This window comes from Mobula birostris, chromosome 18 (genome assembly GCF_030028105.1).
Source record: "Mobula birostris isolate sMobBir1 chromosome 18, sMobBir1.hap1, whole genome shotgun sequence".
Lineage (NCBI taxonomy): Eukaryota > Metazoa > Chordata > Chondrichthyes > Myliobatiformes > Myliobatidae > Mobula > Mobula birostris.
The window spans coordinates 9,222,867-9,245,724 of record NC_092387.1 but is presented as its reverse complement, the minus strand read 5'-3'; the positions used below and the strand labels follow the sequence as shown (position 1 = coordinate 9,245,724).

Sequence of the window (22,858 nt, the reverse complement as noted above, 5' to 3'; positions counted from 1 at the left end):
CTGTCTCTGCTCCTAGTGATGACTGAGACAGAGGAGCAGCATCAGGCCACTCGGCCCATCTGGTCTGTTCCACCATTCCATTATGGCTGATTTATTTTACCTGGTAACCCCTTTCTTCTGCCTTCTCTCTATAATCTTTGCCACCCTTACCAATCGGGAACCTATGAACCTCTGCTTTAAACACGTCAGTGACTTGGCTTCTTCAGTTGTCTGAGGTAATGAATTCCACCGTGACCTGGCTAAAGAAATTCCTTCTCACCTATGTTCTAAAGGGACATCCTTGTAGTCTGAGGCTGTGGCCCCTGCTCCTAGACCCGATATTTTGAAGTGGCAGCACTGTTTCTTTTAAAGGGGTGGATCAATTCTGAATCAATTCCTGCCATTGTCTGTAAGAAGTTTATACATTCTCCCCATGACCACATGGATTTCCTCTGGCTGCTCCAATCTTGTCCCACATTCCAAAGATGTAGGGCTGGTATGTTGTGGGCATATTATACTGTCATCCAGCACATCCTCAGACTGTGGTCATTGATGCAAATGACATTGGACAGATACATGGACAGGAAAGCTTTAGGGGATAAGGGTCAACCACAAGTGAATGGGAATAATAGTTGGGGTTCTTGGTCAGTATTTGCCAGTTGGGCTGAAGGGCCTTGTTCATTGCTATACGACTGTAAAGTGTGAACCAGATGTGACCTGACCTACCAAGTATTTCCAGCATTTTCTGTTTCTCATTTCAATCAATCCCATTTCTGCTGATCTCAGCTCTTTCCCTGTTCCCAGCCTCCTGTCAAGAATTGCGATAATCCTTAACAAACTTGCTGTAAAAGGCAGGAATTCCTTCGGGAGCCTGCTCCCTCCCTAACTCTCCCTGAAACCTGCCAATTTGGGCTACCCTACCCCATAGGTTGGTGTCACTGACACTAGCTCAGAACACTGTGAAATATCTTATTGCATTAAACGGAGATTGTAAATTGATCGAGGAGCAAATGCACAGACTACTACGCTGACTCTGGCCAGAGGCTAGACCCTGTCATTTCACTCTGATATCCTGTGTACAGGAAGGGCGATGAGGTTGAGAGCTTCAAGTTCCTAGGAGTGAACATCACAGATGGCTTGTCCTGGTCCAACCAAGTGTAGGCACAGTCAAGAAGGCTCACTAAAGCCTCTATTTCCTCAGGAGGCTGACGAAATTTGGCATGTCTCCGCTGATCCTTGCCACTTTTTATCAATGCATCATACATCTTATCGGAATACATAATGGTTTGGTAGGACGACCGCAGGAAGTGGTGAACACAGCTCAGGAGCATATCACGGAAATGAGGCCCACCTCCACGGACTCGGTCGATGATTCTCACTCTCTCAATAAAGCAGCCAACATAATTAAAGACCCCACCTATTTCTTCAAAGTTCAAATACATTTATTATCAAAGTATGTATAAATAATGCAACGTTGACATTCGTCTTCCATAAGAAAAAGAAAGCCATTGAACACCCAATGTGCAGAGAGATTTTTAAATAAAACAAATCATGCAAACTAGTAGCATCCTGAACTGAAGCAAATAGCGTTCTGAACTGAAGTCTGCAGACAGAGACTGCAGAACCAAGTAAACACCATTTGGCAGCGATCTGGACCGGCCCATTCCTCACCGCGGGTCCCGACACCCTGACCTTTTCAATCTGACCAGGCACCTAAATCGACATCCAAACCAGGTTCAATCACCTCAAAACGCTGTGGGGCCTGGACTCCACTGCCTCGATTTGGCCTGTACCTGGCCTTTCCGATTCGGCCTTACGCTTAAGTCCCCGTCCGCACATCGTGTTCAGTCACCCTGATCCGCCCTGCTGCCTGGACCTCCTCACCTCGGTTCAGCTGTAGCCAACCTTTCCGATTTGGCTTGGGGCTTAAGTCTCTGTCCAAACATCGGTATGTCAGTACGCTGTGATGTTCAGACACCACTGCCTTGATTCGGCCTGTAACAGCGCTTAAATCGATCGATCCTTGGGTCTTCCTCGCTCTCAGTGAGGGGCCTGCTGCTTTGCTTCTGTTCTCTCACATCAAATTGCCTTCACATCCAAGGGAAAGTTACAGACCATTACTTGCAATCATCGTTTGCCAGAAAAAGAGTGATTTGTGAAGTATTTAGTTGTTTTGCGTTTTGTTAGCCACCAGCCAGGCGTTGCTGAGGTTCACCAGTGCCAGCTTAAACTGGTATTCTCTTCTCCCTTCGAAAGCACAGCTTCCACTCCACTATTGTAAGACTATCGAACAGTTCCCTATACAACAAGGCTGAGTCATCCTCACGATGAGCTATGCTCTTGCACCCTATTGTCTTCACGTTCTCTGTGGCTGTTACTCTGCATTCTGTTATTGTTTAACCTTGCTCTATCTCAATCATCTGATCTGTATGGGACAGTCTGCAAGACAAGTTTTTCACTGGATCTTGCTACATGTGACAATAATAAACCAATTCCAAATTCTAATGCCATTAAGCCGGAAGGACTTCAGAGGGGATTTACAAGGAGGTTGTCAGGACTGGGTCTGAGTCATGGAGAGAGGTTGAGGAGGTTGGAACTCTTTTCATTGGCGTGTGGATGAATGAAAGGTGCTAATGGTGGCACAGTGGTCAGCATAACAATACTTCAGTCCCAGCGACCCCGGTTCAGTTCCCCTCACTGCCCGTAAGGCGTCTGTGTGTTCTCTTCATGACTGCGTGGGTTTCCTCCGGGTGCTCCGGTTTCCTCCCACAGTCCAAATGTGTACGGGTTAGTTGTTTAATTGGTCACATGGGTGTAATTGGTTGGCGCAGGCTCATTGGGCCAGAAGGGCCTGTTACTTTGCTGTATCTGTAACAAAGTAAGTACATTTTTAAAAATGAGGGTTGATCTTTCAGAGATGTGGAAAATCATGAGGGGCATAGATAGCGTTCATTGTGTAGAAGATACGAAGTGTACTCCCACCGCTGTCAGTAAGGTATTTGTATGTTCCCCCCTGTGACCCTGTGGGTTTCCTCCGGGATCTCTGATTTCCTCCCACAGTCTAAAGATGTACCGGTTGGTAGGTTAATTGGTCATTGCAAATTGTCCCGTGATTAGGCTAGGGTTAAATTGGGGGATTGTTGGGTGGCACAGCTCAAAGGGCCTACTCCATGCTGTCAATCTACTAGACTTGAGGACAAGGCTGATGCACGTAGCACAGTAGCTTAACGGTTATCACGCTTTGCAGTGCCAGTTCTGAGATTGCGGTTTGATTCCCGTCATTGTCTGTAAGTAGTTTGTACTAAACTGGGAAAAGACCTGTGGTAATTGGTAGTTTGTAGTCATGGTAACAACTCCTTGGGCTTGGTTCAACATCCTCTGTGCTTCCAATCTATCTGGCCCTTTCAGTATACTCTATATCAGAGCATATAAACAGCATTCATAAGGAAAACATAAATTATACACAATTTTTACAAAAGAAGAATGCAGTTAGAGCAAATCAAAACTTTAGTGCAAAGTGGTCAAGATGATGAGCGTGTAGCTGATCTGTGTGATTAGGGTTTCTGAATGGTTGAAGGGAGGAGGCTGTCCTTGAACCCTGATATGTGGAGCTTCAGGCTTTTGTCCCTCCTGCCTGGTGGTAACTGTGAGAAGATGATATGGCCCAGACAGTAGGCATCTTGTGGCCTTCTTAGGCAGTGGCTGCTGCAGATACTACCGATGGTGGGAAGGGATGTGCAGTGATACGTTGTATAGAGCAGTACACTACAGAATGTTACTGAACGAAGTAAGTTAGTAATTAAGAGGCTAACTAAACTAACCCCTCGAAGAGCATCTCTCTTTGAGTTATGTTTACCCTTAAGAGGTTTAGATATTCTCTTTAGGAGTTCTCTGAGATCCTTTCTCACTGCTCCCCTTCTGTGATCTCTGCTGCTCTCCAACTCTTTCACTGTGTGCTCACATGTCCTTCCTAAACTAATTCCTTCTGCCACCACAATGTCCAGAACTGAACACAGTACTCCAGATGCAGCCCAGCCAGAGCTTCCTAGAGCTGCGATATAACGTCCCATCTCTTGAACTCATTGTCTGAATTAATAAGGGAAAGCATGACGTCTACCTTCTTTACCCCCCTGTCAATTCCTGCGCAGCACTTTCAGGGACCCATGGATTTGAAACACGAGCTAGGACTTTTCTATTTGGAGCAAAGGAGGATGAGAGGTGTCTTGATAGATGATAATAGACTTAGATTGAGTGGACAACCAGAAACTATTTTTCCATGGATGGAAATGGCTAATACAAGGGGGCTTAACTTGAGGGTAATTGGAGGAAAGTATAGAGAGATGTCAGAGGTGATTTTTTTTTACACAGCGGTGTGGGGTGTGGGGAGTGTGTTTTCATGGTGGTAGAGGCAGATACATTAGGGGCATTTAAGAAACTCTCAGGTAGGCTTATAGATGATAGAACAATGGAGGACTGTATGGGAGGGAAGGATTATAAGGTTGCAGAACTTTGTGGGCCAAAAGGCGCATATTGTTCTACTGTTCTATCACTCAGTACATCAATTGGTGTTCTGTCGCTTGGTGCTGCCATTGATATGTGCTGTTCCTTTCTATACTCTTTCTGTAGTGCATTTCTGTAGACGCAGGATGTCCCTGAATGATTCACAGGCGGTGAGGTCCTTTGAACTGCAGTCAGGTTGTCATGTAGGAAGTACGACAGAAAATGTCAGCTCAGCAAGACCCCGTAAACAACAGCGTTCACATCGAGTTGTCTTTTAACTTAAAACAGCCTAAGACACGTCATTAACAGAGTTTGACAGTGGATGGGCAGTCTGTTGGTCGAGGAATGGATATTGGCTACTGCAACAGGGAGAAGCTCATTGCTCATTGGTGAAGACATCTTCACCACACACACACACACACACACACACAGATAAAATGTCCATAAGATCATAAGACATTAGAGCATTTGGCCATCAAATCTGCTCTGCCATTTCACTGAGGCTGATGTATTATCACTCTCAACCCCATTCTCCTACCTTCCCCTTGTAACCTTTGGTGCACTCACTGTCAAAGGGCCTATCAACCGCCAATGACCTCCGCCATCTGTGACAATGAATTCAACAGAGTCACCACCCTCTGGCTAAAGAATCTTCTCCTCTTCTCTATTCTAAAGGGACATCCTTCTATTCTGACACTGTGCCCTCTGGTCTTAGACTCCCCCTGCTATAGGAAACATCCTCTCTACATATGCTCTATCTAAAACACTTCAGGAGAAGGTGTACTAAACAAAGAACTGGCAGCAAGTGTTATTGCATGCTCAAGTTTCAGATGGAATATCAGGTCCACCTAAGTTTTGGAGGGCTATGCTCTGAGTGCAGGCTGATAGGATTAGGTAAAAGGCTAGGCTGGCACATACTAGATGGGCTGAAGGGCCTATTTCTGTGCTGAGGTTCTGTATGACTAAGGATATGACTAGTCAAGGGGGGAGGCGTTCAGGATTGTCTCCAGTGGGGGGTGGGTAAGAGTCCCAGGGGGAGAACGAGGGAGCCTATCCGCTATCAATGACATATATACAGAAAAAGGCCAGTAACTTTGTGAAGGATCCCACCCGCCCTGCTTATGAGCTGTTTCTCCCACACCCATCAGGAAGGGAGCTACACATCTTCCATGCCGGGACCGCCAGACTCAAAAACAGTCAGTTCCCCCAAGCAGTAAGGCTGATTAACACCTCCACCTACGAAGCCACCACCACTACTTCATAAATTTCTGTCAGTCACCTTATGTGCAGACACTCCTGTGATTAGCATTACTTTATGTACACACAACCAATCTATATAGGCTAATCTTATACATTTATATTTATTGTCTTTTTTTATTTTGTTCTTTATGCTTATTGTGTATTTTTTTTATGCTGCGTCGGATCCAGAGTAACAATCATTTTTTCCTCCCTTACGCTCACATCCTGAAGAACGACATTAAACAATCTTGCAGAAGTTCGGTCCGGGCAGCTGAAGGCCCAGCTGTTGGTCCCGAGATTAGTTTCAGGGGTGATACACTGGCACAGCTAGTAGAGCCGCTGCCTGCCACCTCCAGCATCCCCGGTTCAGTCCCCACCTCTGGTGCTATTTGCACGGAGATTTCACGTTCTCCATGACTGCTCATTTTCCCCATGGGCCCCAGTTTCTTCCTACATTCTAAAGATGTATGGGTTAGTAGTCAGTAAGTTGTGGGCACGCTATGTTGGCGTTGGAATCATGGCAACACTTGCACATCCTCAGACTGTGTTGGTCGTTGACACAAATGACCCATTTCATTGTTGTTTTGATATACTGCACGTGTCAAACAAATGCAGTCTTTATTTCTTCAACTTGATCTGGTGTTGGTGAAGTGTTGCACTGTGAAATACATGAAGAGATTCTGGAGATGCTGGAAATCCAGAGCAACACGCACAAAATGCTGGGGGAACTCAGCAGGTCAGGCAGCATCTATGGAAGTGAGTAAGCAGTCGACGTTTCAGGCTGAGACCTTTGGTGAGGAACGGGGCAGAAGCCAGAATTAAGTACGTGGAGGGAGGGCAGCTGTACCAGCTGGCCAATGACAGATGAGGGGCAAGGTGGTGAGTCGGGGAGACGGGATGAGGTAAGAGCTGGGTGGTGATGGGTAAGTGGCAACGTGCTGAGTTGGGGAGACGGGATGAAGTAAGGGCTGGGTGGTGATGGGTAAGGGGGAAGGTGCTGAGTCGAGATGGGAAGAAGGTGGAAGAGGTGAATGACTGAAGAAGTTGTTCCTGGGTGTCATTGTCTCTGAGAATCTATCCTGGGCCCAACGTATTGATACAGCTATAAAGAAGGATTGACAGCGGCTATTACCCGTTAGGAGTTTGGGGAGATTTGGTACGTCTCAGAAATTTCTACAGATGTACTGTGGAAAGTATTTTAACTGGCTGTGTCACCATCTGGTTTGGTGGTGGGGGGGGGGGTGCCTCTGCATGGGATTGAAATAAGCTGCAGAAAATTGTAAACTCTGCCAGCTCCATCGTGGGCACACGCCTCCCCAGCATCCAGCGCATCTTCAAGGAGCAAACCTCAAAAAGGCAGCATACATTATTAAGGACCCCCATCACCCAGAGCTTACCCTCCTCTCATTGCTACCATCGGGGTGGGGGGGGGAGGTACAGAAGCCTGAAGGCACACACTCAACGATTTAGGAACCGCTTCTTCCCTCTGCCAGCAAATTTCTGAATTGACATTGAACCCATGAACACTACCTCACTAGTTTTTCTTTACACTTTTTGCACTACTTAATTTATCCTTTTACATATATATGTATACTTTGTGTAATTTACAGTTTATTATTATGTATTGCATGTACTGCTACCACATAACGACAGGTTTCACAATGTATGCCAGTGATATTAAACCTGATTCTGAAGAAAGAATCTGATAGGAGAGGAGAGTGGATCATGGGAGAAAGAGAAGGAGGAAAACCAGAGGGAGATGATGGACAGGTGAGGAGAAAAGTGTTAAGAATGTGGGGAATGGAAAAAGAGAAAAGAGGAAGGGGTAGAAGTGAGAGAAATCAACATCTCTGATTGGTAGTTTGTTAGATGTGTCTGGAGGCTGTGGAAGTGAGCGAGGTCCTCAATGAATACTTCTCTTCAGTATTCACCAATAAGAGGGAATTTGATGATGGTGAGGACAACATGAGAGAGGTTGATGTTCTGGAACATGTTGATATTAAGGGTGAAGAGGTGTTGGGGTTGTTAAAATACATTAGGACAGATAAGTCCCCGGGGCCTGAAGGAATATTCCCCAGGCTGCTCCACGAGGCGAGAGAAGAGTTTGCTGAGCCTCTGGCTAGGATCTTTATGACCTTGTTGTCCACGGGAATGGTACCGGAGGATTGGAGGGAGGCGAATGTTGTCCCCTTGTTCAAAAAAGGTAGTAGAGATAGTCTGGGTAATTATAGACCAGTGAGCCTTACGTCTGTGATGGGAAAGCTGTTGGAAAAGATTCTTAGAGATAGGATTTATGGGCATTTAGAGAATCATGGTCTGATCAGGGACAGTCAGCATGGCTTTGTGAAGGGCAGATCGTGTCTTAACAAGCCTGATGGAGTTCTTTGAGGAGGTGACCAGGCATATAGATGAGGATAGTGCAGTGGATGTGATCTATATGGATTTTAGTAAGGCATTTGACAAGGTTCCACACGTTAGGCTTATTCAGAAAGTCGGAAGGCATGGGATCCAGGGAAGTTTGGCCAGGTGGATTCAGAATTGGCTTGCCTGCAGAAGGCAGAGGGTGGTGGTGGAGGGAGTACATTCAGATTGGAGGATTGTGACTAGTGGTGTCCCACAAGGATCTGTTCTGGGACCTCTACTTTTCGTGATTTTTATTAACGACCTGGATGTTGGGGTAGAAGGGTGGGTTGGCAAGTTTGCAGACGACACAAAGGTTGGTGGTGTTGTAGATAGTGTAGAGGATGGTCGAAGATTGCAGAGAGACATTGATAGGATGCAAGAGTGGGCTGAGAAGTGGCAGATGGAGTTCAACCCGGAGAAGTGTGAGGTGGTACACTTTGGAAGGACAAACTCCAAGGCAGAGTACAAAGTAAATGGCAGGATACTTGGTAGTGTGGAGGAGCAGAGGGATCTCGGGTACATGTCCACAGATCCCTGAAAGTTGCCTCACAGGTGGATAGGGTAGTTAAGAAAGCTTATGGGGTGTTAGCTTTCATAAGTCGAGGGATAGAGTTTAAGAGTCGCGATGTAATGATGCAGCTCTATAAAACTCTGGTTAGGCCACACTTGGAGTACTGTGTCCAGTTCTGGTCACCTCACTATAGGGAGGATGTGGAAGCATTGGAAATGGTACAGAGGAGATTTACCAGGATGCTGCCTGGTTTAGAAAGTATGCATTATGATCAGAGATTAAGGGAGCTAGGGCTTTACTCTTTGGAGAGGAGGAGGATAAAAGGAGACATGATAGAGGTGTACAAGATAATAAGAGGAATAGATAGAGTGGATAGCCAGCGCCTCTTCCCCAGGGCACCACTGCTCAATACAAGAGGACATGGCTTTAAGGTAAGGGGTGGGAAGTTCAAGGGGGATATTAGAGGAAGGTTTTTTACTCTGAGAGTGGTTGGTGCATGGAATGCACTGCCTGAGTCAGTGGTGGAGGCAGATACACTCGTGAAGTTTAAGGGACTACTAGACAGGTATATGGAGGAATTTAAGGTGGGGGCTTATATGGGAGGCAGGGTTTGAGGGTCGGCACAACATTGTGGGCCGAAGGGCCTGTACTGTGCTGTACTATTCTATGTTCTATGTTCTGTGTTCTATGTTATCCCTTGTAAATTGTTCCTGGTGTGCAGGTGAAGAGGAAGGTGGATGGGGGAGGAGGAGATGAATTAAGAAGCTGGGACTGTATAGATGGATGAGGTAAAGTGTGGAAGAAGGAGGAATCTGATAGGAAATTCAGGGGTGTTGATGGGAATACTGGGAGGATAGGTTCCAGGGAAAAGTGCTAGGGCTATGGTATTGCTCTGTGAGCCTGCTACATACTGATGAAATATGGAAAGCGATATTGAAGAGTTGAAGGTGCATAGAGATGTTGTGGGTTTTTTAGGGGTTGTTTGATGTCATTGAATTGAATTGACTTTATTTCTTACATCCTTCATATATGAGGAGTAAAAATCTACGTTACGTCTCTATCTGAATATGAGAGATTAGAGATGAGAGATAGTGTTGGGATTTAAAAACTTGACTATTTTAAATTGAGCCCCGGGAACCTTCGTATATTGGCCACAGGGGGCTGTGATAAGGCCCAGCAGAGTCTGGGATGAGTTCATGGAGAAGGAATGATGAACAGACTTTTTGGAAGGTGCACCAGTGGACCCACCTGGAATTGGATGAATGTGTCATCTGGAAGGAGGCACTGGCAACAGATAAAGATTAGCGTTATTTGTCACATATACACCCAAACATACAGTGAAATGCACTGTTTGCTTCAATGACCAGCACATTCTGAGGATGAGCTCAGGGCAGCCCACAAGTGTCGGCAGGCTTCTGACGCCAACGTAGCACAACTTACCGGCTCTAACCCCCAGGTTTTTGGAATGTGTGAGGAAACTGGAGGAAACACGCAGACACGGGGAAACGTACTAACTCTTACAGACAGTGGCGGCAGTTGATCACAGACGCTGTAAAGAGTCACGCTAACCACCACACTACCATACCGCCACGAGGCAGCATCGGTCTAGACTGTGTTCGAGTTTCTGGAGTAGAGGCAGTAGGTGAGGGCTGAGTAACATCCTCATTCCTGTTTCATTCAGACTAGTTTAACTTTACTAGAACATGGACAGTAAGCAGAATACAGGCCCTTCAGCCCGTGATGCTGTGTCATGACCTGTTAATCTCTACTCCAAAATCAATCTAACCGCTCCCTCTCACTGCGCCCTCCATTTTTTGATCATCCCTGTGCCTTTCTCAGAGTCTCTTAAACGTCCCTAATGTACCTGCCTCTACCACCAGCCCAAGCAGGTTGTTCTACACACCACCATTCTCTGCGTAAAGAACTCACCTCTGACATCCAATCAGTTTCAGACAGGGCAGCACCTTTGACTTTCTGTTCTTGAAACCAATGCCAGGATATTGGTTGCAATCACAGCATCACATCTGTGCAGGTGACATTGTCTCAGTGGCTGACTGAACACCAGTTCGACACTTCAGGAGCGCTCAATCTATTTTTAAGTACGTCTAATCTTATCCTGCTCAAGTACAAACTTGAAGCACTTGCTCATCGAGTCAATCCGCAGGCTGCCATCTGCTGCTCTGTCAACATAGATTCAGAGGCTGACTGCTAAATGCCGCAGTTCCACAGCTTCAGAGGACCTGTGCACTGACCCAGTGACTGACATAGTTCCTCTACTCACCCCAGGAAAGAAACTCACTCAGTGTCCTCTCTCTCGTTCCCCTTTGCTCCCCCACTCATTCCCCCCTCGTTTCCTCTCCCTCATTCCTCTCTCCTCATTCCCCTACCCCCCACTCTCCTTCATTCCTCCCCCTCCATTGTTCCTCTCCCTCATTTCCCTCCCCTTCCTCTTAACCTCTTTCCCTCTTCCACTTTCTCTCATTCCTCCTCCCCCTTTCCCTCCCCCCTTTCCCTCCCCCCTTTCCCTCCCCCCTTTCCCTCCCCCCTTTCCCCTTCTGCTGCCTCTCATTCATCACCCTTCATCGTTCCTTTCCCTCGCTCCCTCTTCCCCTCCCTCCTCCCCCTCGTCCCACTCTCCTTGTATCTGAAAACTAAGTCATGCAAGATGAGAGCAAATCAGTGAGGTAGTGTTCATGGGTTCATGGTGGGTTGACAAATCTGATGGTAGAGGGGAAAAAGCTGTTCCTAAAATGTTCAGTGTGTGCCTTCAGGCTCCCATACCCCTCTGAAGATGGTAATGAGAAGGGGGCCTGTTCTGGATGGTGAGGGTCTTTAATGATAGATGACACTGTCTTGAGACACCGCCTTTTGAAGACGTCTTCAATCATAGGGAGTCTCATGCTCACGATGGATTTGGCTGAGGTTCTGATCCTGTGCATCTGTCCATCTCAGGCGGTGATGTAACCAGTTAGAATGCTCTCCATGGTACTTCTGTAGAAATTTACTGGAGTCCTCGGTGATGTACCAAGTCTGCTCTCAGGATCTTCCATCAAGAGCAACCCGTTCTGCCGAGCTATGTGATTTTTCTTTTCTTATTCGGGCATAAAATACGAGGCTGAGACCATCTCCAACAGAGCCCTACCTCTGCGGATCGTAAATATTTCTGTTAGCTGGGGGCTGCTGTTTGGGAACCTGGTATCAGAGTGATGTCCTCCACCTCAGCATCCTTTCACCTTCCAGTTCCTGTGATGGGGAAACCTGGATGGGGTAAAGGATTCGATCAGTGATCTGATAGAATGGGCATGGGGAGGATGTTTATAATACCAGGAGAGTCTGAGACCAGAGGGCACAGCCTCAGATACAAGGACACCCGTTTAAAACAGAGATGAGGAGGAATTTCTCTAGCCAGAGGGTGGTGAATCTGTGGAATTTATTGCCCCAAATGGCTGTGGATGCCAAGTCATTGGGTACATTTAAAGCTGAGGTTGATAGGTCCTTGTTTAGAAAGGGCATCAAGGTTTTGGGGAGAAGGCAGGAGAACGGGTTGAGAGGGATAATAAATCAGCTGCGATGGAATGGCGGAGCAGACTCGATGAGCCGAATGGCCTAAGTCTGCTCCTCTGTGCTGTGGTCTCTGATCTTCTCAAAGGTCCGCGAAGTCTGTCAGCACCTGAAAGAGAAAACGATTACCATTCTCCCGGAGGGATGGTGTTGCAGAATTTTGCTGTGTGCAAGTTGGATTGTAGCATGGGTTGGGTACAAAGTAAAGCTCTCTCAATTAAACAAAACTGGGATTAACGTAGGATTGATGGAAATGGGTGGTTGATGGTCGGCACAGACTGCTGGGCAGAAGGGCCGGACTCTGTGCTGTTTTTCTCTCCTGCATGACACCTGACCTGCCATCGTTGCCTGACTCCCTGCAGACGGCTGTGATGAACTATTCCCAACCCGTTCTGCCGAGATTACTGGGGCGCTGTGTGTTCATAAGCAACTGCTGCAAAATTAAGAGTTGAGGGGAATGTGATTATGTTGCTTGTGAGAGTTGGAAACTGGGTCCCGGTCCTTGTGTGGAGCACGGAATATTGGAATCTGGAGGAAGCCAAAAGATTGAAGGTAAAGATTAGCTTTATTTGTCACATGTACATCAAAACAGTGAAATACGTTGTTTGTGTCAACGGCTAGCACAGTCCAAGGGTTGTGCTGGGGGCAGCCCACACATGTCACCATGATAGCATGTCCATACATCTGCAGACTGTGGGAGGAAACCTGAGCACGTGGAGGAAAGTGTCACGGGGAGAACGTCCCAACTCCTTACAGACAGTGGCAGGAACTGAACCTGAGTCGCTGGTGCTGTAACACCTTCATGCTAACCACTATGCTACCATGTCACCCACATTGCTGTTGGCTGCCAGATGTTTCTCACACTCTCTAATATTTAGTTCTCTTTCCCCCCACCCTGATGAAGTTTGTTCAGTGACTGCCCTGTGGATAGGTTCTGTAGTCTGTTGCATCGGGTATTTATAACCAGAGGGTGTTATTTAACTCAGCGTCTCCTCCTGATACTACAAGTGTTTAAAGTTCAACATAAATTTATTAACAAAGTACATACAGTGTATGTCACCATATACAACCCTGAGATTCATTTTCTTGTGGGCATTCACAGTAAATACAAACACCAAAAACTACATACAACAAAGACGGACAAACTGCAAAAGACAACAAAATATGCAAATACATACATATATAAATAAGCAATAAATATTGAGAACATGAGATTTAGAGTCCTTGAAAGTGAGTCCATAGGTTGTGGGAACACTTCAGTGATAGGGTGAGTGAACTTATCCCCTCTGGTTCAAGAGCCTGATGGTTGAGGGGTAATAACTGTTCCTGATCCTGGTGGTGTGAGTCCTGAGGCTCCTGTACCACCTTCCTGATGGTAGCAGTGAGATGGGAGCATGGCCTGGATGTTGGGGTCCTTGATGATGAGTGTGCAGATAGTGGCTCTTGTTTGAAGGGGACAGTAGTGGGCAGTGTTATGGACGAGATGGAGTGGGACTTGGTGGGGTTGATGGGGTGTTGTGTTTTTCGAGAACTCCATAGAACTCCTGCACTGTGGTTGGTGGAAAGCCTTTGAATATCAGGAGCTGAGTCATCCTCCAGCTTTAATGGCTGCTGCTCTATTTGATTTGCTGATTGGACCACTACAGAACATCTGGAGTGGTACAGCACTGAAGGTCGTTCAGCCTATCTTACTTGTACTGGCTCTTTGGAAGGACCCTCTCCTTATGCTGCATGTCCTGCTCTTTCCCCAGTTTGCCTTTCCCTTTTGGAGTAAAACTCAGTCTCTGGGTGGAAGGTAGCACAGTCAGCTACTGTTCAGGAAGAATGGGACACCTTGATGGTAGCAAGCAGTGGGAGGGGGAGACAATGGGGGAGAGGGGGCCGGAGGGGAAGTTGGGAGAGTGGAGGGACCTCTGACTTAGTACCCTGTGCAATAGTTCATTAATAAATGGAGGAATGGAGACAGGCTAGCCCCTAATGACATCAATAGATCTGGGGTTGAAGGGGTGAACAGCTTTAAGTTCCTGGGCATAAACATCACTGAGGATCTCACGTGGTCTGTACATACCGGCTGTGTGGTGAAAAAGGCACAACAGCACCTCTTTCACCTCAGACAGTTGAAGAAGTTTGGGATGGGGCCCCAAATCCTAAGAACTTTCTATAGGGGCACAACTGAGAGCATCCTGACTGGCTGCATCACTGCCTGGTATGGGAACTGCACTTTCCTCAATTGCAGTCCTCTGCAGAGAGTGGTGCGGACAGCCCAGCGCAGCTGTAGGTGTAAAATTCCCACTTTTACAAAGGCAGGTGTGTAAAAAGGGCCTGAAGGAATATTGGGGACCTGAGTCATCTCAACCACAATCTATTCCAGCTGCTACCATCCGGGAAACGGTACCGCAGCATAAAAGCCAGGACCAACAAGCTCCGGGACAGCTTCTTCCACCAGGCCATCAGACTGATTAATTCATCCTGATGCAACTGTATTTCTGTGTTATATTGACTGTCCTGTTGTACATTATTTATTATAAATTACTATAAATTGCACATTGCACTTTTAGATGGAGGTGTAACGTAAAGATTTTTACTCCATGCATATGAAGGGTGTAAGTAATAAAGTCAATTCAATTCAAAGCCTGGCAATGGTACCAGTCATGATGGCGTCAGCTGTTTAACCATTTGTTTTGGCTAGTAAATAACAGCCGTCACCTTTGCAAAGACTGGAATTATTCTACTGATCATTTTAACTAGTAGTAAGCAGACTGTAAGCAGTTGACTGGGAGCCATTTGCTAACTAATGCGTACCAGAGGGAGATGCCCCTTTTCTACCCATGGAAGTAGATGAAAGATTAGATTTATTTGTCAGATCAACATCGAAATGTACAGTGAAATGTGTTGTTCACACGGACAACCAATGCCAGACACCCAGGTTCAATTCCCACCACTGTCTGTAAGGAGTTTGTATGCTCTCCCCGTGACCATGTGGGGTTCCTCCAGGTGCTCTGGTTTCCTCCCACAGTCCAAAGACGTACAGATTCGCGTTAGTAAATTGCGTCCATGCTATGTTGGCATCTGAAGCACGGTGACTCTTGCCGGCTGTCCGCAGCACATCTTGGACTGTGTTGGTTGTTGATGCGAACAACGCATTTCACTGTACATTTCGATGTTGATCTGATGAATAAAACCAATCTCTTTGGGAGGGGGAACCCACAGGAAATGCTGGAGAAACTCAGTGGGTCAGGCAGCATCTGTGGAGGGAGATGGGCAGTTGATGTTTATTGGGATTGGAAGGAGGGAAGGGAATAACTGGAATGGAGAAGTGGAGGAAAGGAATAGAACAAGAAGTGCAGGTGTTGGGCGGATCCGGGTCCCTTTGCAACTTCCTGATGAAGTTATCACACGGTTAAGGAGTTGAATCATTTGCGACTGCTTCTGAGAGATAAAAAGCAAAACCATCACCCCTCACAGAGTAGCAGTGCCGGGACTACAGGAGCAATTTGCTGGATATCCGCTCAGGGTGCAATTTCACTTGCATCCTGAGCGGATATGCAAGGCACCACAGAAATACACGGTACCATCCCAAAATTACACACATTCATCTGCCCACTGGATACCCTGAGAATTCCTCACTGCAACCCCTGAGCCTGAGGCTGCAGTGGCCCATTCAGTGTGTTACAATCATCTCCGAGACAGCTCACCCATTTCATCAGATGCTTCCAAAAGTACTTGAGCCTCAGCATTGGTGGAAGCTTTAGACCATAAGACACAGGGGCAGATTTAGGGCATTTGTCCCATTTAGTCTCCTGGCTTCTCCATGTAACCTCTCACACCCTTACGAATCAAGAATCTATCAAGCTGCACTTTAAATATACCCAGTGACTTGGCCTCCACAGCTGTCTATGTTAATGAATTCCTCAGATTCAACACCCTCTGGCTAAAGAAATTCCTCTTCATCTCTGTTCTAAAGGGACATCCTTCTATTGTGAGGCTGTGCCCTCTGGTCCAAGACTCTCCCACTATAGGGACAGAGGTCTGCATTGTGCATGGGAGCAGAACCTGTGTCAGGCCAGGTTCTGATTCCAAATCGATTAGCTAATTTGTAAATTGCAGACAGTCTCACTGTTTGGATCTGCCTTACCGCTGACACATTTAGCGTTCTGTGGCTTTGGATCAGTCGGTAACAAAGATGTCTGAATCAGAAGGTTTGTGCCACAGCAGAGGGGCTTTAAAGTGCGGAGGGAACAGCGTACTGCAGGAGGGATGGCGTGTAGGGAGTGCTGTGTCACAAGGGGGGAAATGTGGAGGGAATGGTAAATGTTTGGAAGTGAAAGGTTTGTGGCACAATAGCATTGTGGTCAGCGTGACGCTTTACAGCGCCAACGAGTGGGGCTCAGTTCCTGCCAGTATCGGTGAGAAGTTTGTACGTTCTCCCCATGACCACGTGGGTTTCCTCCGTGTGCTCTGCTTTCCTCCCTCGTTCCAAAGGTGGACAGGTTAAGTTGTGGGCATGCTCTGTTGGCAGAAACAAGGCAATACTTGCGGGCTGTCCCCAGCACATCCTCGGACTGTGTTTATCCTTGACGCAAAAATGCATTTCACTGTACAATGTTTTGATGTACATGTGACATATAAAGCTAATCTAATCTTTAATCTGAGGCTCTTATCTCCCTTTGCAGGACACAGTTTGGAGGGGACTCCTGACAAAATTGTCACCAAAAGTAATCCCTCAATCTCACTAAAGCAGTTATTTGTGTTACTTTACCTTATCGTAGTGGGTTTGTGGGTTCCTGCCATGGGTAGGTACCTCCCACGTTTCCATCAACATTCCCAATGCTTTAAAACTGCTTCTAGTTGTGGAACATCTCATTCTGGTGACAGGAGACCCTCTGTCCTCTCAGCTGGAGGAACTCAACAAGTCAGGCAGGAGAGTAAACAGTCAATGTTTCAGGCCGAGACTCCACACGCTAAACACTTTAAACCACTTTCAATAACACTGTTTTATGTACAGCACTATACTACTGCCTCAAAACAACAAATTTCACAACATGTGTTCCTGATATTAAACCTGCTTCTGATTTTGATTCACTTTTTATAATGCTGTTTACATCGTAAATACATGCTTGCATGGGTCCCAGTTATGCCTGCCTCTTTGTCAGCTACATGGAGCTGTCTGTGTTCCAAGCCTACACCCGTATCGCGCCCCCCCCCAAACTCTTCCTATGCTACGTTGACAACTGTATTAGTGCTGCTTCCTGCACCATGCTGAGTTTGTCGGTTTAATCAACCTTGCCTTCACGTTGCACCCCCCCCCCCCATCAAATTTACTTGGTCCATTTCCAACACCTTTCACCCCCTTCTTGATCTCTCTGTCTCTGTCTCTGGAGACAGTTTACTTACTGATATATAAACCCACAGATTCTCACAGCTACCTGGACTATACCTCCTACTACCCTGTCACTGTAAATTTGCCATCGCCTTCCCTCAGTTCCTCTGTCTCTGCCGCATCTGCTCTCAGGATGAGGCTTTTCATTCCAGAACTAATGAGATGTCCTCCTCCTTCAGAGAAAGTGGCTTCCCTTCCTCCATCATCAATGCTACCCTCACCTGTACCTATTCCATTTCGTGCACTTCTGCCCTCACCACATCCTCCGGCTGCCACACCAGGGATAGGGTTCCTCTTGTCCTCACCTACCATCCCGCCAGCCTCCGCATCCAGTGCAGAATTCTCCATAACTTCTGCCATCTCCAATGGGATCCCACCACCAAACACAACTTTCCCTACCCCCACTTTTCGCAGGGATCCCTCATGACTCCCTTGTCCACTTGTCCCTTCCTACTGATCTCCCTCCTGGTACCTACCCTTGCAAGCAGAACAAGTTCCACACCTTCTCCCCTACACCACCTCCCTCACTACCATCCAGGGCTCCAAACAGTTCTTCCAGGAGAGGCGACACTTCACCTGTGAGTCTGTTGGGGTCACTTACTGTTTCCAGTGCTCCCAGTATGGACTCCTGTATATTGGTGAGACCCGATGTAGATTGGGAGGCAGCTTTGCCGAGCACCTACACTATATATGACCCTAAACATACATGGTCTTTTTTTTTCAGTCTTGATGAAGGGTCTCAGTTTGAAACGTTGGCTCATTACTCGTTTCCTGGCCTGCTGAGTTCCTCCAGCATTTTGTGTGTGTTGCTTTGGTTTTCCAACATCTGCAGATTTTCTCTTGTTTATGTATTTAAATGAAATACAGCACAAAGTAGAATACTACTAATACCACATCAGCATTATAAAACCATGTATTAGTTCCTAATAGTTATTGTCAAAGGAATTCAAGTGCATCGTGTTCTTTTGGTTAATTGTAAATGAACAAAATCAATGCAGCCACCTAGTGCTGATAATGGACTGCCTTCATATAATGCTTTAAAAGATTGCACCTTCCAAATCTTCATTTTCATTGTAACTTTCAAGATGATTGTTGGTAACTTAAATTTCTTCACAGTTTATAACTTGTTAAAGTAGTGAAATTGTTTCATATTCACTCCCGGCCATTTCTGGCATCTCTAAACCTGAATGCTTGAAACCGCAGTGAGCAAAATAGTTCGAAGTTGGCTTGCTACTTATTTCTTGCCAGTGGCAAGAATCTTATTTCATCAGTGACAAAAATCACTGTTGAACACAACACACCGGCAACTGGCGCTATTTAAAATCTGATCACTCAAAGCATGGTGCACGTGACTGATGCTAGTTAAAACCTGTTTGACAACAGGCTTCTGTCCCAATTAGGTGGCATAGTGTCCCCAGTAAACAAAGGGGATCTCGGCTATTTTAGCTTTTGCTTTTTAAAAGTTGTCCAAAATAAACGGCTGTCCCAATTGACCCGGATGCATTGTACATGTAAATGTATATGGTGAATGAAGTTGAGCCCCGATCAGGTTTCGGGCTGAAATGTCAATTGTTTAATCCTCTCCATAGATGCCGTCTGATGTGCTGAGTTTCTCCAGGATTTTATGTGGCTCAAGATTTTCAACATCTGCAGAATGTCTTTATGTTTAGGATTTCCCCTGGTGCAGCTTTACATCTGATTAGTCACCCTGTAGTGCTGCTGTTTAAACGTCGAGACTTCGGAGTGTGTAGATGGGAGCCAGGGAGGGGTCTGCTATGCAGTGTTGGGCACTGCTGGTTAAGAGTCTAGGTTTTTTGTCCGTGTGTTGTTACTGCTTTGAGCTGTGGGTATGGTGTGTTTTTCTTCCTGCGATTACCAGCATTTAGACCTGATCTACAATCAACCTGTGTCCGTTGTTTTTCAGGCCAGAAGACACTCCACCACAGGAGCGATGAGCTGGAGACCGTGGTCTTGGTGAACCCTACGGAAAGCACCGTCACCTCTGAGGTAACGGGTTCATGGGATCACGCAGCCAAGCCAGACTGGCCTTTCAGTCCATCGTCTCCGCCCTGCCCTCCGCCGTGCCCCAGCACTCTTCTTTGTCCCTGCAGTCATTAAACAAGCAGGAGTTATGAGTGGAGTTCTCATTGTGATCAGTGAGACCCACGTCCCATGAATTAATAACAGACATTATTCAGTCTCAGTAGTTGTTCTAGCACCATATTATGTGACAGAATGCAGCACATGAGACGAAACAGTACTTCCAAGCATTGCTTCTGCAGTCAGTGATAAGCTTAGTTTCTGAACAGTTCACTGTGGCTGCCTTGGTTAGTGCATGATGGTCAGGCTTCTGTTTTTCCAGCCTCGTGGTCTGACTGGCCATGGGTGACCCCCATAGTGTAGCCTAACAGTGAAGATGTTGGGCTGATAGTCATTGAGTACTACACCAGAGAACCCAGCCCTTCGACCCATCTAGTCCATGCCAAACCATTATTCTGCCCATTCCCATTGACCTGCACCTGGACCGTGACCCTACACACCCCTCCCATCCATGTACTTATCCAAACTTACCTTAAATGTTACAACTGAACCCACCTCCACCACTTCCACTTGAAGCTCGTTCCACATGCTCATCAAACCCTAAGTGAAGAAGTTGAAGAAGTTCTCCCTTGGGTTCCATCCCAAAGGGCAACACCTTGAGCCTGTCTGCATTAAATTCCATCCGTCATTTCTCAGCACAGTTTCCCAGCTGGTCCAAGTCTTGCTGCAAGCTTTGATAGTCTCGCTTGTTGTCCACTACGCCCTCAATCTTGTTGTCATCCGCACATTTGTTGATCCAGTTTGCCACATTATTATCTAGATTATTGATGTAGATGACCAACAACAACAGACTCAACACTGATCCCTGTGGCATGTCACAAGTCTCCAATCAGAGAACCAACCATCTACTACCGCTCTCTGGTTTCTCCCGTCGAACCCAATTTACTACCTCATCCTGAGTGCCAAGTGACTGAAGCCTCTTGCCCAGCCTCCCATGTGGGACCTTGTCAAAGTGTCCTCACGAGTTGGAGAGTTACAGACAAAGGGACCAAAAGACAAGGTAGTCATTTAAAACTGAAGTGTGTAGAAATGTCTTCTCTACCCTGGTGGGTGGTACAATCTGAATCAATAGGAGTATTTAAAGTACAGGTGGATAGATAATTAATAGAGTGAGGAATAGAGGGGGGCAGAGAAATAGAAGAGGAGTTGAGCGCAGCATAGATCAGATTCAAGATTTAAGTTTATTTATCATGAGTTCATGGAAAGAAACAGTGAAATGTGTCATTTGTACCCACGCAGGAGTATGCCAGGAGCAGCCTGCATGTGTGGCTGTACGCCCTAGTGCCACCACAGCATGCCCACAACGTTCAGCAGAACAACAGCAACACAAGTCCCTTTTGTTCCTCCCATCTGCCCGCCCGCTCACATACACAGATACTGAGCCCGTGGGCTCTCACCCTCCCCTGTAAAACGTCCCCACGTTTCCCCATCATAGCAGCAAGGGTCACACTATTATGCTAGTGTCTGGAAGGAATTTGTATGTTCACAACAGTGAAACAAGCCCCAGTCCTCCTCCCCACCCACATACATATACAGTCCCTTATTCCTAGGACAGGCCCTTAGCGGGCAGGGTAGGCTTGTGGTGTGTAAGGGCCTATAGTCTCCTACCCACCACATGAGAAATATCACTGTATCTGGCTCAAGGATCAAATGTTGGGAATATCACTGGGGAAGGGTGGGGACTGGAATCCAGCCGTGTAACTTTCCTGCTTCTCCCTCTAGGTTCACTCCCTCGTGACAGATTCTTCCCACCACAAGCTCTTGATCCTGAGTGGGCAAACCACTGAACAAGCAGGAGACCTGATTCTACAGACCGGAACGTACACTTTTCAGAGATTCGTCGAGACCTTTGCAGATCCTGAGGTGAGAGCCTCCCTCCCCTTGTAAGCCATTAGAGGTTGTAATCGGTGGACTGCAGTGAAGGGGAGGGGAGGAACTGGCCATACCTGTGGTACTTCCCAGTCGCCATCCATGGAAAAGTCCCGGGACAGGATCGTGGAAGTGTTACTGGTTTAAGCACCCAGTCACCGCTGCGTACCCTAGCATTAGCTTAATGTCTGATCTACAATGGTTCATTACAAGGCTTACAGGGAATGTAAAAAAAATACAGGAATAAGCCCTTCAGCCCATAGTATCTGCGTCAAGCACAATGCTAAATTAAACTAAGTCTGTGATCTATGTCCACCCATTCCCTCTGTATTCTTTTACCTACACTCGGAGGCCACTCTGTTAGGTACATGAGTGGAACCCGGTGTGCTCTTCTTCTGTTGCAGACCAACCACTTGATGTGTTGTGCATTCAGAGTTGCTCTTCTGCACACCACTGTTGTAACCCGTGGTTATTTGAGCTACTGTCGCCTTCCAATCAGCTTGAACCTTGAACCAATTTGGCCATTCTCCTCTGCCCTCTCTCATTAACAAAGTGTTTTTGTCCACAGAACTGCCACTCACTGGAGTTTTCTTTTGTTTTTTGCACCATTCTCTGTAAACTCTAGAGAGTTGTGTGTGAAAATCCAAGAAGATCAGCAGTTTCTGAGATACTGAGACCACCCATCTGGCACCAACAATCATTCACGGTCTAAATCATTTGGGTCCTATTTCTTCCCCTTTCAGATGTTTGACCTGAACCTCGTGACCATGTCTACATGCTTTTATGCATTGAGTTGCTGCCTCACGATTGGCAGGTTAGATATTTGCATTAATGAGCTGGTGTACCTAATAAAGTGGGTACTGAGCGTGGCTGAAGAGTAACACATACAAAATGCTGAAGGAACTCAGCAGGTCAGGCAGCGTTTATGGAGAGGAGTAAACTACAACTGTTTATTTATTCCATTAAATGCAGCCTGACCTGCTGAGTTCCTCTGGTATTTTTGCGTGTTGCTCTGGATCTCCAACATATGTAGACTCACTTGTGTTTATGACTTGCATTTAGTTGATCTTACCGCCACTGATATTATCCTTGTTCAGTTTGCTTCAACATTATAGAATAGAACAGTATAGCACCGGAACAGACCCCTTTGGCCTACAATGTTGTGTCAAACTAATCAAACGAGGAATTAAATACTTAACTAAACTAATCCCTTCTACCTACACAGCCTATAACCCTTCATCCTCTCACTTATCTGCCTCTGTTGTATTTTGCTTCAACTACCAACCCTGGCAGTGACTTTCAGCAGCCACCATTCT

The 22,858-nt window shown here is 46.5% G+C and overlaps 1 protein-coding gene across 2 annotated transcripts in view; it reads left to right on the top strand.

Annotated features, from left to right (window-relative positions):
* Window positions 1–22,858, top strand: part of map1ab (microtubule-associated protein 1Ab) — a 57,442-nt gene that overhangs the window by 7,062 nt on the left and 27,522 nt on the right. For both annotated transcript variants that reach the window (XM_072282169.1, XM_072282167.1), the window contains exons 2-3: window positions 19,498–19,580; window positions 21,396–21,536. The gene's annotated coding sequence lies outside the window, so the exon portion shown is untranslated. The remainder of the gene's footprint in view (window positions 1–19,497; window positions 19,581–21,395; window positions 21,537–22,858) is intronic.